At 42.3% G+C, this 14208-nt stretch overlaps 1 protein-coding gene across 4 annotated transcripts in view; it reads left to right on the top strand.

Annotated features, from left to right (window-relative positions):
- The first annotated feature begins 2554 nt into the window (after positions 1-2554).
- The window catches only part of LOC115158578 (transforming growth factor beta receptor type 3), a 151229-nt gene continuing 139575 nt past the window's right edge, over positions 2555-14208 (top strand). For 3 of the 4 annotated variants that reach the window (XM_029707702.1, XM_029707704.1, XM_029707703.1), the window contains exon 1: positions 2567-2807. The gene's annotated coding sequence lies outside the window, so the exon portion shown is untranslated. Of the gene's footprint in view, positions 2808-14208 lie in introns of all 4 variants that reach the window. The other variant, XM_029707701.1, reaches the window with a different exon arrangement.

The following is a 14208-nucleotide window of genomic DNA, read 5'->3' as shown; positions in this document are numbered from 1 at the left end:
AGTCTGGCTTTTTTATGGTGGTTTTGGAGCAGTGGCTTCTTCCTTGCTGAGCGGCCTTTCAGGTTATGTCGATATAGGACTCATTTTACTTTGTATATAGATACTTTTGTACCTGTTTCCTCCAGCATCTTCACAAGGTCCTTTGCTGTTGTTCTGGGATTGATTTGCACTTTTCACACCAAAGTGTGTTCATCTCTAGGAGACAGAACGCATCTCCTTCCTGAGAAGTATGACGGCTGCGTGGCCCCTTGGTGTTTAGACTTGCATACTATTGTTTGTACAGATGAACGTGGTACCTTCAGGCATTTGGAAATTGCTCCCAAGGATGAACCAGACTTGCGGAGGTCTACAATTTTTTTTCTGAGGTCTTGGCTGATTTCTTTTGATTTTCCGATGATGTCAAGCAAAGAGGCACTGAGTTTGAAGGTCGGCCTTGAAATACATCCACAGGTACACTTCCAATTGACTCAAATGATGTCAATTAGCCTATCAGAAGCTTCTAAAACCATGACATAATTTTCTGGAATTTTCCAAGCTGTTTATGTCACAGGATCCAACGAAAGTGGCGCCCCTCCTCGGTCGGGCGGCGCTCGGCGGTCGTCGTCGCCGGCCTATTAGCTGCCACCGATCGTTGTTTCTGTCGTTTAGTTTTGTCTGTCTGTTCCGCACCTGTTTTGTGTATGTCATTAGTGGGGGCTTATTTAATGTGTGTTTTCAGTTGGGATTTTGTGCGGGATTGTTTATTGTCTACGTTGTGTTACCGACAGTTTTGTCGAGGGATTTACCGGGCTGCGCTCCTTGCCTTTTTGCGCCTTGGAATTATATTTTGTGTTTTATGGGCGCAGTTAAAAATGCGTGAACTTTGTATAGCGCCCTGTGCTTTTCGGCGTTTGTGTGTGTCAGTTGTATTAAAAGACACTCACCTCCAGCACCTCTGTCTCCTGCATTTGATTCCGCCTATCCGCCAGTCCAATCAGACGTGACAGTTTAAAGGCACAGTCAACTTAATGTATGTAAACTTCTGACCCACTGGAATTGTGATACAGTGAGTTATAAGTGAAATAATCTGTCTGTTAACAATTGTTGGAAAAATGACTTGTGTCATGCACAAAGTAGATGTCCTTACCGACTTGCCAAAACTATAGTTTGCTAACAAGAAATTTGTGGAGTGGTTGAAAAACAAATTTTAATGACTCCAACCTAAGTGTATGTAAACTTCCGACTTCAACTGTAAATGCAGCACTAAAAATAACATAAAGTAGAACAAAAACACACTAAAAATAAGAAGAACATGAGAAAGTAAGAAGCTATATACAGGGTCAGTTCCAATAGCATATTTACAATGTGCAGGGATGCTGGAGTTATAGAGGTAGAAATGTATAGGGGTAAGGTGACTATATACAGGGTCAGTTCCAATAGCATATTTACAATGTGCAGGGATGCTGGAGTTATAGAGGTAGAAATGTATAGGGGTAAGGTGACTATATACAGGGTCAGTTCCAATAGCATATTTACAATGTGCAGGGATGCTGGAGTTATAGAGGTAGAAATGTATAGGGGTAAGGTGACTATATACAGGGTCAGTTCCAATAGCATATTTACAATGTGCAGGGATGCTGGAGTTATAGAGGTAGAAATGTATAGGGGTAAGGTGACTATATACAGGGTCAGTTCCAATAGCATATTTACAATGTGCATGGATGCTGGAGTTATAGAAGTAGAAATGTATAGGGGTAAGGTGACTATATACAGGGTCAGTTCCAATAGCATATTTACAATGTGCAGGGATGCTGGAGTTATAGAGGTAGAAATGTATAGGGGTAAGGTGACTAGGCATCAGGTTATACTTGGACTTGTAACCGAAAGGTTGCAAGATCGAATCCCAAGGTTACAATCTGTTTTTCTGCCCCTGAACAAGGCAGTTAACCCACTGTTCCTAGGCCGTCATTGAAAATAAGAATGTGTTCTTAACTGACTTACCTAGTTAAATAAAAGGGAAAATAAATATACAGTGAGCTCCAAAAGTATTGGGACAGTGGGTTATGGAGGGCCATGCAACCGAGGGCAGTGCTGTTGCTATACATTTACATTTTACATTTAAGTCATTTAGCAGACACTCTTATCCAGAGCGACTTACAAATTGGTACCACAGCTGTATAACTTTTTGAGGATTTGAGGGCCCATGCCAAACCTTTTCAACTTCCTGATGGGAGAGGTCATTACAACTAATTACTTATTATGTGTTGAGTGTAAAAAAATTAAACAACGACAACAACATTGGAAAATGCTGCTTATAAAGAGAACCAAACATTATAATTTTAATATTCATTATTAATCATTATTAAACCCAATTATAACAATACTTTTTAATTAATTTCATAGTTCAATTAGCCTATATTGTGTTTGCTTAATGTCATAATGTGCAATCTGTTTGGACCATAATTATACTTTCACTGGAATGACAGCAGCAACTGTCTGCTCTTCTCCAATGAAAACCAATCTGTTGACTGATGTAGCTAGCTAGTTTACCTCGCAGCCTCCTCCCACCACAAGACCAACCCCCAAAATGAAGTGCCTAGTGAAAACGGAGATAGGTATTTAAAACTTTAAAACATATCGCAATAGTAGTGGACTCACTATTCATAAACTCGGCAAATTCTGTTACCTGACATCTAACGTTGTTTTCCAAGGACGCGGAGGGGTTTTTCCAGGAAAGGATACATAGCGCATCCATTCGAACCACTGCAAGGCAAGCAAGCTACAATTTACAACAAAGTTTACTTTGAGATTTCTGGATATTCTGCATGGTACGTCAGAGTTCTTCTTTAAGCATTAAACGTTGTGAAACATCTTATACTAGCGTACAGAAAGAAAAGTTATATTAGGCCTACATAGTAATTGTTTTATGAAAAGAAATGATGTAATATCATCTGCATTTTTTTCTGAACATCTCTGGGATAAATAATTGCTGTGTCCCCGGCTCACAACCCCGCACTGCAAGGATGCAAAACAGGGCACAGAATATGAACATCCCTGCCGGCCAGCAGAATATGTCTGATATTTTGTGATCGGCTGTATTGTTCCAAGTGACAGAACAAACAAAAAGTGCATTGGCTTTTGTTTTGCCATGTTCTTCCAATGCACACACAATAGTTCTTCAGATCAACAGTGATGAACTTTTCCCTGTTATCAACTTTAATGACGTCCTATGCTTTCCTGAATGAACAACTATCCCAAAAGCTATTTGCAAACGTAAGATTCTGAGTATATTGAAGCTGTCAAGCTCTCAAAACCAAACACGCATGGCCAGTTGCATGGTCCTTGCGCACACCTACAACTACCTATCACCCCTCAATTACTGTCAGCATGGTTGCTTATAACATGCAACTGGTTTATAACTGTTTATAACTAACTAAATCAATAAATATTCACATTGGATAATTGATTTCAATAATTTATTCTAACATTGTAAATAGTAAACATAGTAACGCAGGCTTATGTATTAGGCTAAATTAGTATTAGGCTATTTATTTGTGCAAGCTTTGATGTAGACACCATGGTCAGAGGATTACTGGCGGGAAGGAACTTTAACATTACACAACTGACCTGCCATAACCAGATATCACACCTTAGTGCTGAACATCACTTTACTGTATGATTTTGTTTTGTATCCCTGCCTTAAACAACTTCAAGTTGTGTTCCAGTGAAGCATCACTGATGTGAAAGCAAAGCATGATACCAAACTGTCTCCAGCAATTTCTGAAAGGATGTGCATTTTTTACCATGATTTATACATTTGCAGTATGCACCTATCTCCCTTTAGTTTGAGTTCTCTGTACTTTTTGCTGATTTAGTTCTGCAATTCTGGCGTTTTAGGAACGTTTTCAGAAACCTTTGATGCATTATAATACTGTTATTGACTTGGTAAACGTAGTTATAACTGTTTGCCTTGTTATGATGAAAGAATAGCAGATTTATACAGTAGTATGTCTGATATGGGAAAAGTCATAATTAATGTAGTTATAAAACATGAGCTGAAAAAAGCTTTAGATTACAGATCGAGCTCTGTGTCAGAAAGCTATTTGAATTGCTTTCTAAATACTTGCTTTAGGGATTTCCTAGGAGGATTGTTGTTGGGCAGTCTGGGGCATGATAGGCTATGTTAAGCTTGATGGCAGCTGTAGTGTTGTGCACATTTTTAATAGCTATATATTTGATATCTGGTCTTGTGCCTGTGTTTAGTAGCTGAGGTAAGGGCTTGTACCTATTCCATGGTGTCAGAAGTAGGGAGACGGGTGAGAGACCTGTAACTCATGCCTTAGGTGAGGTGAATAAAACACACTAGGTGAGGCTGAGCCTGATATCAAAGCAAACCTAAGCATGCCCTCAGTCTCTATCAGTGAATAACTGAACTGACTCAGAGAGAAAGAAAAGCAGGACCAGGGAATATGCATGTTGATGCTTGTGTGTATGTACTCAGTTGTTGTGACTCACTCATATAGATCTCACATACTGATCAAATCAAATCAAATCAAATCAAATTTATTTATATAGCCCTTCGTACATCAGCTGAAATCTCAAAGTGCTGTACAGAAACCCAGCCTAAAACCCCAAACAGCAAGCAATGCATGTGAAAGAAGCACGGTGGCTGGGAAAAACTCCCTAGGAAAAACTCCTGAGAAAGGCCAAAAACCTAGGAAGAAACCTAGAGAGGAACCAGGCTATGAGGGGTGGCCAGTCCTCTTCTGGCTGTGCCGGGTGGATATTATAACAGAACATGGTCAAGATGTTAAAATGTTCGTAAATGACCAGCATGGTCAAATAATAATAATCATAGTAATTGTCGAGGGTGCAACAAGCACGTCCGGTGAACAGGTCAGGGTTCCGTAGCCGCAGGCAGAACAGTTGAAACTGGAGCAGCAGCATGGCCAGGTGGACTGGGGACAGCAAGGAGTCATCATGCCAGGTAGTCCTAGGGCTCAGGTCCTCCGAGAGAAAGAAAGAAAGAGAGAATTAGAGAGAGCATATTTACATTCACACAGGACACCGGATAAGACAAGAGAATACTCCAGATGTAACAGACTGACCCTAGCCCCCCGACACATAAACTACTGCAGCATAAATACTGGAGGCTGAGACAGGAGGGATCAGAAGACACTGTGGCCCCATCCGATGATACCCCCGGACAGGGCCAAACAGGCAGGATATAACCCCACCCACTTTGCCAAAGCACAGCCCCCACACCACTAGAGGGATATCTACAACCACCAACTTACCGTCCGAAGACAAGGCCGAGTATAGCCCACAAAGATGTCCGCCACGGCACAACCCAAGGGGGGGGGCGCCAACCCAGACAGGAAGACCACGTCAGTGGCTCAACCTACTCAAGTGACGCACCCCTCCCATGGACGGCATGGAAGAACACCAGTAAGTCAGTGACTCAGCCCCTGTAAAAGGGTTAGAGGCAGAGAATCCCAGTGGGAAGAGGGGAACCGACAAGGCAGAGACAGCAAGGGCGGTTCGTTGCTCCAGCCTTTCCGTTCACCTTCACACTCCTGGGCCAGACTATACTTAATCATAGGACCTACTGAAGAGATAAGTCTTCAGTAAAGACTTAAAGGTTGAGACTGAGTCTGCGTCTCTCACATGGGTAGGCAGACCATTCCATAGAAATGGAGCTCTATAGGAGAAAGCCCTACCTCCAGCCGTTTGCTTAGAAATTCTAGGGACAATTAGGCGGCCTGCGTCTTGTGACCGTAGCGTACGTGTAGGTATGTACGGCAGGACCAAATCGGAAAGATAGGTAGGATGATGACATTCAGTGTATGAGCAGAGAGTCTGTGGCTGTGTGTTTGAGGAGATTGTGTGTGCATATGGATTGACTTACTCAGGGGTCAGTGCACATATGTTTGGGGTTGAGTGTGTAGCTGGTCACTCCCTGTCACTATATTAAGTAATCAATATGTGTTCACACACACACACACACACACACACACACACACACACACACACACACACACACACACACACACACACACATTTACGTTACATTCCAGAGCAACTTACAGTAGTGACAACATACATTTTTGTACTGGTTCCCCTCAGGGATTGATCCCACAACCCTGGCATTGCAAGTGCCATGCTCTACCAACTGAGCCGCACAGGAGGACACCACGCAGGCACACACACACGCACACAGACAGAGAGAGACACAGCTAGTCAATACATGCATCCTAAGTGTGCATCCCTTGCATTGACACGTGGCGTCTCACTTCCACAAGAGGGGATGTGGGGAGGGAAGATTTGTCTCTTCTGGACAAGCACATTGTTTATTATAAACAACGGTAGTTACTCTGCATCATCGGTGTCTTATGCAGTTGAGAAACACAACTTTGTTTAGACTGAACAAGGCAGCCTACACTCTTTTTTAAAATGTATTATTATTATTATTTCTTTTATATTATTTTACCCCTTTTTCTCCCCAATTTCGTGGTATCCAATTGGTAGTTACAGTCTTGTCCCATCTCTGCAACTCCCTTATTGACTCGGGAGAGCCGTGCGTCCTCCGAAACACAACCCAGCCAAGCCGCACTTCTTCTTGACACAATGCCCACTTAACCCGGAAGCCAGCCACGCCAATGTGTTGGAGGAAACACCGTACACCTGGCGACCGTGTCAGCATGCACTGCACCCGGTCCGCCACACAAGTCGCTAGTGCGCAATGGGACAAGGACATCCCTGCCGGCTAAACCCTCCCCTAACCTGGACGACGCTGGGCCAATTGTGCGCCACCCCTTTGGTCACCCAGTCGCGGCTGGCTGTGACAGAGCCTGGACTCGAACCAAGATCTCTAGACCACTGTGCTACTCGGGGGGCCAGCCTGCACTCTTAGAAAAAATGTTTCCAAAAGTGTTCTTCAGCTGTCCCCATAGAATAACCCTTTTTGGTTCCATGTAGAACCCTCTGTGGAAAGGGTTTTATGTACATAGAACCCAAAAGGGTTATTCCTGGAACCAAAAGGGTTCTACCTGGAACCAAAAGGTGTTCTTATAATTACAACCGCAGAACCGTTTTAGGTTCAAGATAGCACCTTTTTTTCTAAGAGTGTACTTCATTCAGTGAACTATTGAAATGAGAGCAGTCAGATGAGTGTCATTTTAGGTTATGAAGCTTCTCAATGTCCTATTGCAGAAACAGAACTCATATTCTGGATGGGTAGTTGTCCAGATGGACTAATGTCCAGATGGACTAATGAACTGAGATGAGGTGGTTGGAGATGCTCATTCAGACACATTAGCCGTATTTAATAGGTGATTTATGCTTGATCCGGCGTAAGAGTGGCAGAGCATGCAAGTTACTGGTCTCTGGGTGGTTTGCAGCCAGCACTGGACATCCTTCATTAGACAGCCTTTCCCTTTGTTAGATAGGAGGGACTTATATAAATAGCCCTTTTTAACACTGTTGATTAATAATTGTAACAATTTTGCATTAGGTGTGACTAGGGGCCATATGTATCAAGTGTCTCAGTATAGGAGTGCTGATCTAGAATCAGTTTTGCTTTTTAGATCACAATACACAAGTTTACATGGTTGGGGGACTAATCCTAGATCAGCACTCCTACTCCTAGATGCTTTCTACATACGGCCACAGTACTAAATTCATTAATCTCAGTTTATCTTAAGCCCTGAATGCTGATTGGCTGACAGCCGTGGTATACCAGACTGTATACCATGGCCATGACAAAACATTTATTTTTACTGCTCTAATAACGTTGGTAACAAGTTTATAATAGCAATAAGGCACCTTGGGGGTTTGTGGTATATGGCCAATATACCACGGCTAAGGGCTGTGTCCAGGCACTCTGCGATGCGTTGTGCCTAAGAACAGCCCTTAGCCGTGGTATATTGGCCATATACCACACCCCTCGTGCCTTATTGCTTAAGTAAACAATTCTGCCTGGTTTCCTGGATTCAGGATAAGGCTGCTGCGTTTTGGTAACCATGTGGCATTTACGGTCCCTCCTACGCTGCAATAGTGTAGAGTACCTCATAGCTACTTATTATGTTCAGTCTGGGGTCTGCAGTGTCTCTAATGGGTTTTCCAGACCAGCTTGGAGTGAAATGGAAGCTCTGCTTGGACGGACGGCTAGAGTTAAAAGAGAAGTCACATAAGGTGATCCTACTGTTGCGGCAACAAAAAGTCAGTTTCTTGCATCGGTTTGAATCAGGGGAGAACGACTGCCCCCTCATTGAAGCTGGTAGTTCCAGGCCGACTGTGGTACTGTAGGCATTGTTAGCAGAGAACAGGATCCTCCATTATAGTGAATGGAAAAATCAGTACATACACATGTCAGTATATACACACAAAAGTGCTTTATTTGCTTTTTGAAACCTAAACCTCAATAGAACTAATATGAGCTGGCAGGGTGAAAAATGCCTTAAAAATAAAGACAGTTTTTTTGCGATTACTTCAAAACTACGGCAAGCAGTTGGGACAGATGGTAATATTATGAGACAGGGCTCCACGGTGGATGCAATGAACTCGTTTTTATCAGAAAAAGCGTTTTTTTAAAGTTCATGTGTCCAGCCCACTGGTGGCATGTCTGGTGGGGTAAGTGTGTGTGTGTGTCAGTGCTTTGTGTAAGTTGACTATGAAAACAATGTGGAATTTCCAACACATTAATGTTTCTTATAAAAACAAGAAGCGATGCAGTCAGTCTTTCCTCAACTCCTAGCTAGCCTGCAACGTCACTTCCTGGAGTAGCTCAAACTGCGCATGTTATGTCTCCACGAGATGCCATCTTAACTGACTTAATTTGGCTTCATTGCGCTATTGAGTCTTCACATAGCCTTAACCTTGTTCGGAACACCTCCAAAACAAAGGTCATGTGGTTTGGAAGAATGTCCCTCTCCCTACAGGTGTGATTACTACCTCTGAGGGTTTAGAGCTTGAGGTAGTCACCTCATACAAGTACTTGGGATCCTTCTCTCAGCACATATCAAAGCTGCAGGCTAAAGTTAAATCTAGACTTGGTTTCCTCTATCATAAACATTCCTCTTTCACCCCAGCTGCCAAACTAACCCTGATTCAGATGACCATCCTACCCATGCTAGATTACGGAGACGTAATTTATAGATCAGCAGGTAAGGATGCTCTCGAGCGGCTAGATGTTCTTTACCATTCTGCCTTCAGATTTGCCACCAATGCTCCTTATAGGACACGTCACTGCACTCTATACTCCCCTTTTACTATCTATCTCTGTATACCCATCGCAAGACCCACTGGTTGATGCTTATTTATAAAACCCTCTTAGGTCTCACTTCCCCCTATCTGAGATATCTACTGCAGCCCTCATCCTCCACATACAACACCCGTTCTGCCAGTCACATTCTGTTAAAGGTTCCCAAAGCACACACATCCCTGGGTCGCTCGTCTTTTCAGTTTGCTGCAGCTAGCAACTGGATCGAGCTGCAACAAACACTCAAACTGGACAGTTTTATCTCAATTTCTTAATTGAAAGACTCAATCATGGACACTCTTACTAACAGTTGTGGCTGCTTTGTGTGGTGTATTGTTGTCTCTACCTTCTTGCCCTTTGTGCTGTTGTCTGTGCCCAATAACGTTTGTACCATGTTTTGTGCTGCTACCATGTTGTGCTGCTAACATGTTGTGTTGTCATGTTGCTGCCATGCTATGTTGTTGTCTTAGGTCTCTCTTTATTTAGTGTTGTGGTGTCTCTCGTCGTGATGTGTTTTGTCCTATATTTTTTACATTTTATTTTAGATTTTTTTTAATCCCAAATCCCGTCCCCGCAGGAGGCATTTTGCCTTTTGGTAGGCTGTCATTGTAAATAAGAATTTGTTCTTAACTGACTTGCCTTGTTAAATAAATAAAATAAACATAGGAATTCATGGTGTCACGTGATCGAAGGCTTTGTCCATTCATAATGTATACAGTCATTGGTTTGAATCCAGAGTCCAGACCCATGCAATAACCCTTAGACTGGTTGATTTGACTCTTTCATGATAGGCTAGGCCAGTTCTTTTTGTCTCCTGGAAACAATTAGGCCTAATGAAAGTGCTTCTGAACCCACTGTGTCACAACCATCAATCTAAACTCCGGAAGGAAGCAAAAACACTTCAGCACTTTCTCTCATTTCACTCTTATTGCTCAAGACCACAACCGGTTTCCACTCTGTACTCTGTGTGGTCGCAACACAGTTTAGTGCTGGCCTGAACGCTCTGAATTATATCATGTCATCTAGCTTCCCGTTGATATGGAATTTGGCCTATAGTGGAGAATGGAGGGACAGAGTTTACCTCCACTTATGATAGGGGAAGGGGGCGTTGGGAAAGGGGCCAACAAATCAAAAAGAGATGGCACTAGCCCTGGAAGTGTTATATTTGTCGTGATCATCCAAAACGACTTTCCAGCCCACACAGCTGCCAGGGTCTGAAAGGCCCTTTGTTCCAGCAGCTGTTTGCACTGTGGAGCTCAGTGATGCACCTTAGCCCTCCTCAGTTCTCATCAGCCCTCGGCTCCCTCTGTTGATGCACTTTAGCCCTCCTTTGTCGATGCACCTTAGCTCTCCTTCCATCTCTTAGGCCTCTATCCACTCCATGCTTCAGAGCACTGCAAAGCACCTTAGGTCGAGGATCCTACCGATTCTCGACTTTGGCGATGTCATTTACAAAATAGCCTCCAACACTCTACTCAGCAAACTGAATGCAGTCTATCACAGTGCCATCCATTTTGTCACCAAAGCCCCATATACCACCCACCACTGCGACCTGTATGCTCTCGTCGGCTGGCCCTCGCTACATAGTCGTCGCCAGACCCACTGGCTCCAGGTCATCTATAAGTCTTTGCTAGGTAAAGCTCCGCCTTATCTCAGCTCACTGGTCACGATAACAACACCCACCCGTAGCACGCGCTCCAGCAGGTATATCTCACTGGTCATCACCAAAGCCAACAGCTCCTTTGGCCTCCTTTCCTTCCAGTTCTCTGCTGCCAATGACTGGAACGAATTACAAAAATTGCTGAAGTTGGAGACTTACATCTCCCTCACTAACTTTAAACATCAGCTACCGGATCGCTGCAGCTGTACACAGCCCATCTGTAAATAGCCCATCCAATCTTACCTACCTCATCCCCATATTGTTTTTATTTACTTTTTTGCTCTTTTGCACATCAGTATTTCTACTTACACATCATCATCTGCACATCTATCACTCCAGTGTTAATTTGCTAAATTGTAATTACTTCGCTACTATGGCCTATTTATTGCCTTACCTCACGCCATTTGCACACACTGTATATAGACTTTTTTTTCCTATTGTGTTATTGACTGTACGTTTGTTTATTCCATGTGTAACTGTGTTGTTGTTTGTGTCGCACTGCTTTGCTTTATCTTGGCCAGGTCGCAGTTGTAAATGAGAAATTGTTCTCAACTGGCCTACCTGGTTAAATAAAGGTGATTTTTTTTAAAAATAAATAAAAGGTATCCTTAGCCCTACTTTGACCTCCGTCCATACATCTCTCCTCCCATTCATCTCTCCTCCCATACATCTCTCCTCCCATTCATCTCTCCTCCCATGCATTCTCTCTGTTGCAGTGGAAAGGTTAAGAGGTACGCAATAGGAAAAAGATAGAGATGCTCCTTCTGTAACATGACCTCATCTCTCACTTTGCTCATCACTGGACAGTCAGTCACACCATATCACCAGCATGTCTTCTTACACCAGTCTTGTCATCAACTGGCGGCTGCCATGGTCCATGAGCGCTGATCATAGAGCAGCAATGCTGGCCACTGGCCCAAGTATTATATTATTCTATAAGATAGATTCTGGAACTCATGTTGCTTTGAGGTGGGCTGGAAGGTACGTCTAAGGGGGAACATACATGAAAATTAACAAAATTCTGATGTTGACAGTCACATCATGTCATCTCCTGACAGGCCATACATTTGGGTTCCTGAGCGGCGCAGCGGTCTAAGGCACTGCATCTTCAGTGCAAGAGCTGTCAATATCATACCTGGTTCAAATCCAGGCTGTATCATATCTGGCTTTGATTGGGAGTCCAATAGGGTGGTGCACAATTAGCCCAGCATTGTCTGGGTTTGGCTGGAGTAGGCCGTCATTGTAAATAAGAATTTGTTCTTAACTGACTTTCCTAGTTAAATAAAGATTTAAAAAAATACATAGTGTAAGACTGGGCACAGAATATTACTGTGGTCTGTGTTGGCCCTCAACAATGTGAGAGCATACAGAGCGAGGAAACCACAATAGGGCTGGCATCTGGCCTGTCAGGACTCTGCACTGGGGTAATAATCTGAACAGCCATGCTGCAGTGGTGCATTCCTCTGTGTGCTGCATTACTGCTCTATTGTTCAGAGAATCCTTTGCTATTGTAGGGTAATCCTAACAACTCAATGAGCTATGAAAAATCCCTTTCCCTGTCCTAACTGACTAATGCTGTGATAGTGATACTGAGGCAGGCTTACTGTTCACTTATCATTCCACAAATTATTTAAATGTCTTTTAAAGGTGCACTATATGACTTTTAAAGGTGCACTATGTAGAAATCGTGTTGCCATTTCCTGGTTGCTAAAATTCAAATAGTTTGCTTAATTTCAGTTTGTGACAAAATAAGAAAGTATAGTGTAGAGAACCATTTATTCCATCTACAAATATTGCATTCAACTGTTTGAAACTGTTGTACATAACCGAAAGTAAAAGACAACGAAATGAAACTTAAGAATGGGAAGCATAGAAATGGTGTAGTGGTTGTAATTTTTATCATGTATGATATGTGTATATTATAAATACCTCACATGTGACTCGTAATAAGACTAAGCAATTAGCCTATTAAAATGTTTATCTGACTCCATAAAGATAATTAAAATATATGCAAGCATTAGGCAATGAGTTGACGTTGACTAGAAAGAATTGGTCTGAGAATTGTCGATATCAAAGGCAGATATTTAATTAACATTGTACAATGAATGGATTCCCTTACATGAAAAAGCATGAACAAAGAGAAGCCTAGGAAATTATAATTAATCATGCAACCTTCCTCCATGGAATGGAAATGTAACCTTTCTACCCAAGACCAGCCACCATTGACCAATCAAACGATACCAAGTTTACGGTGTAAATTGACCACCAAGGCCCAATCTCCACAGGGTGTCACAGCATTTAAAGGCTTGTCTAGGGAATGAGACCATGAGACAGAATTCCTGAGAGGACAATAAAATCCCTTTGAGAGTAATTTAGAGTTCACCCTGTACAGATACAAGTTACCACAGAGATCATACATCCATATAGATGCATCAGAGTTATCCTCAGTGAACAAGTTTTGAATAGATACCAAACATGGATAATTTAGTTTTATTCTATCACACTCAATAGTCAGTCCTCTAGATACTATAACAGAGAGATACATTTTGGCCCCTCAGAGGGGGGAAGGGCTGACTAGTCCTTTGGCATGGTCCTTTGTCTTCCTTGTGCTCCTTGACCATTTGGCATGCAACTCCAGGTGTCAGAGAGCACATCAATTAGGGCCGAGCCTACAATAGCGCACATAGAACAGACCTACCGCTTCTTAGGCTTGCTTTCAATAAGAATGACACATCCATAATTTACATTTGTATGTGAATTTGGTCAGGTCAGTCGAAAAGTTACATATTGCAGCTTTAAAACTAAAAAGTAAACTCTAGCCATCATCTAAACAGTTTCACCAAAATATAACTGAATAATAACAAAGCCGTCACCATGTTGAAAAATGTCCCAGATAAATGACATTCAAAGCATATTTTTTATCTCTCCTGGTACCCTAGTGAATGTGCCGTAGCCAACTTTTCTATTGTTGTCAAGCCATGCACATCTTTGGCATGCCAACAAATGGACACAGAGAGCAGTTGGCTAAAGCGCAAACAGAATTGACCACCAGGCTAATTCTGATGGCTTTTTTTTAAAGACTGATTTGACGTGGGTTGTTGCGTTGTTATAACCTTTTTTGACATGTCAAAGTGTTGAGTTGTAAAAGGTTGAAAAATAACTACAATATATAAACATTTAATTAAACATAATGGTAAAAAGACAGAAGTTTTTAATTAACGACATTATGTTTTATCGGGACATTATATGATCCATTATTAGATTCCATTCATTGATTTTGGAGTATTTATTTTTATTGTGTTAAGATGAG

Source organism: Salmo trutta, chromosome 22 (genome assembly GCF_901001165.1).
Source record: "Salmo trutta chromosome 22, fSalTru1.1, whole genome shotgun sequence".
NCBI classification, from domain to species: domain Eukaryota; kingdom Metazoa; phylum Chordata; class Actinopteri; order Salmoniformes; family Salmonidae; genus Salmo; species Salmo trutta.
Note: the sequence above shows the minus strand (reverse complement) of the source record. Positions and strands in the feature narration are given on the sequence as shown.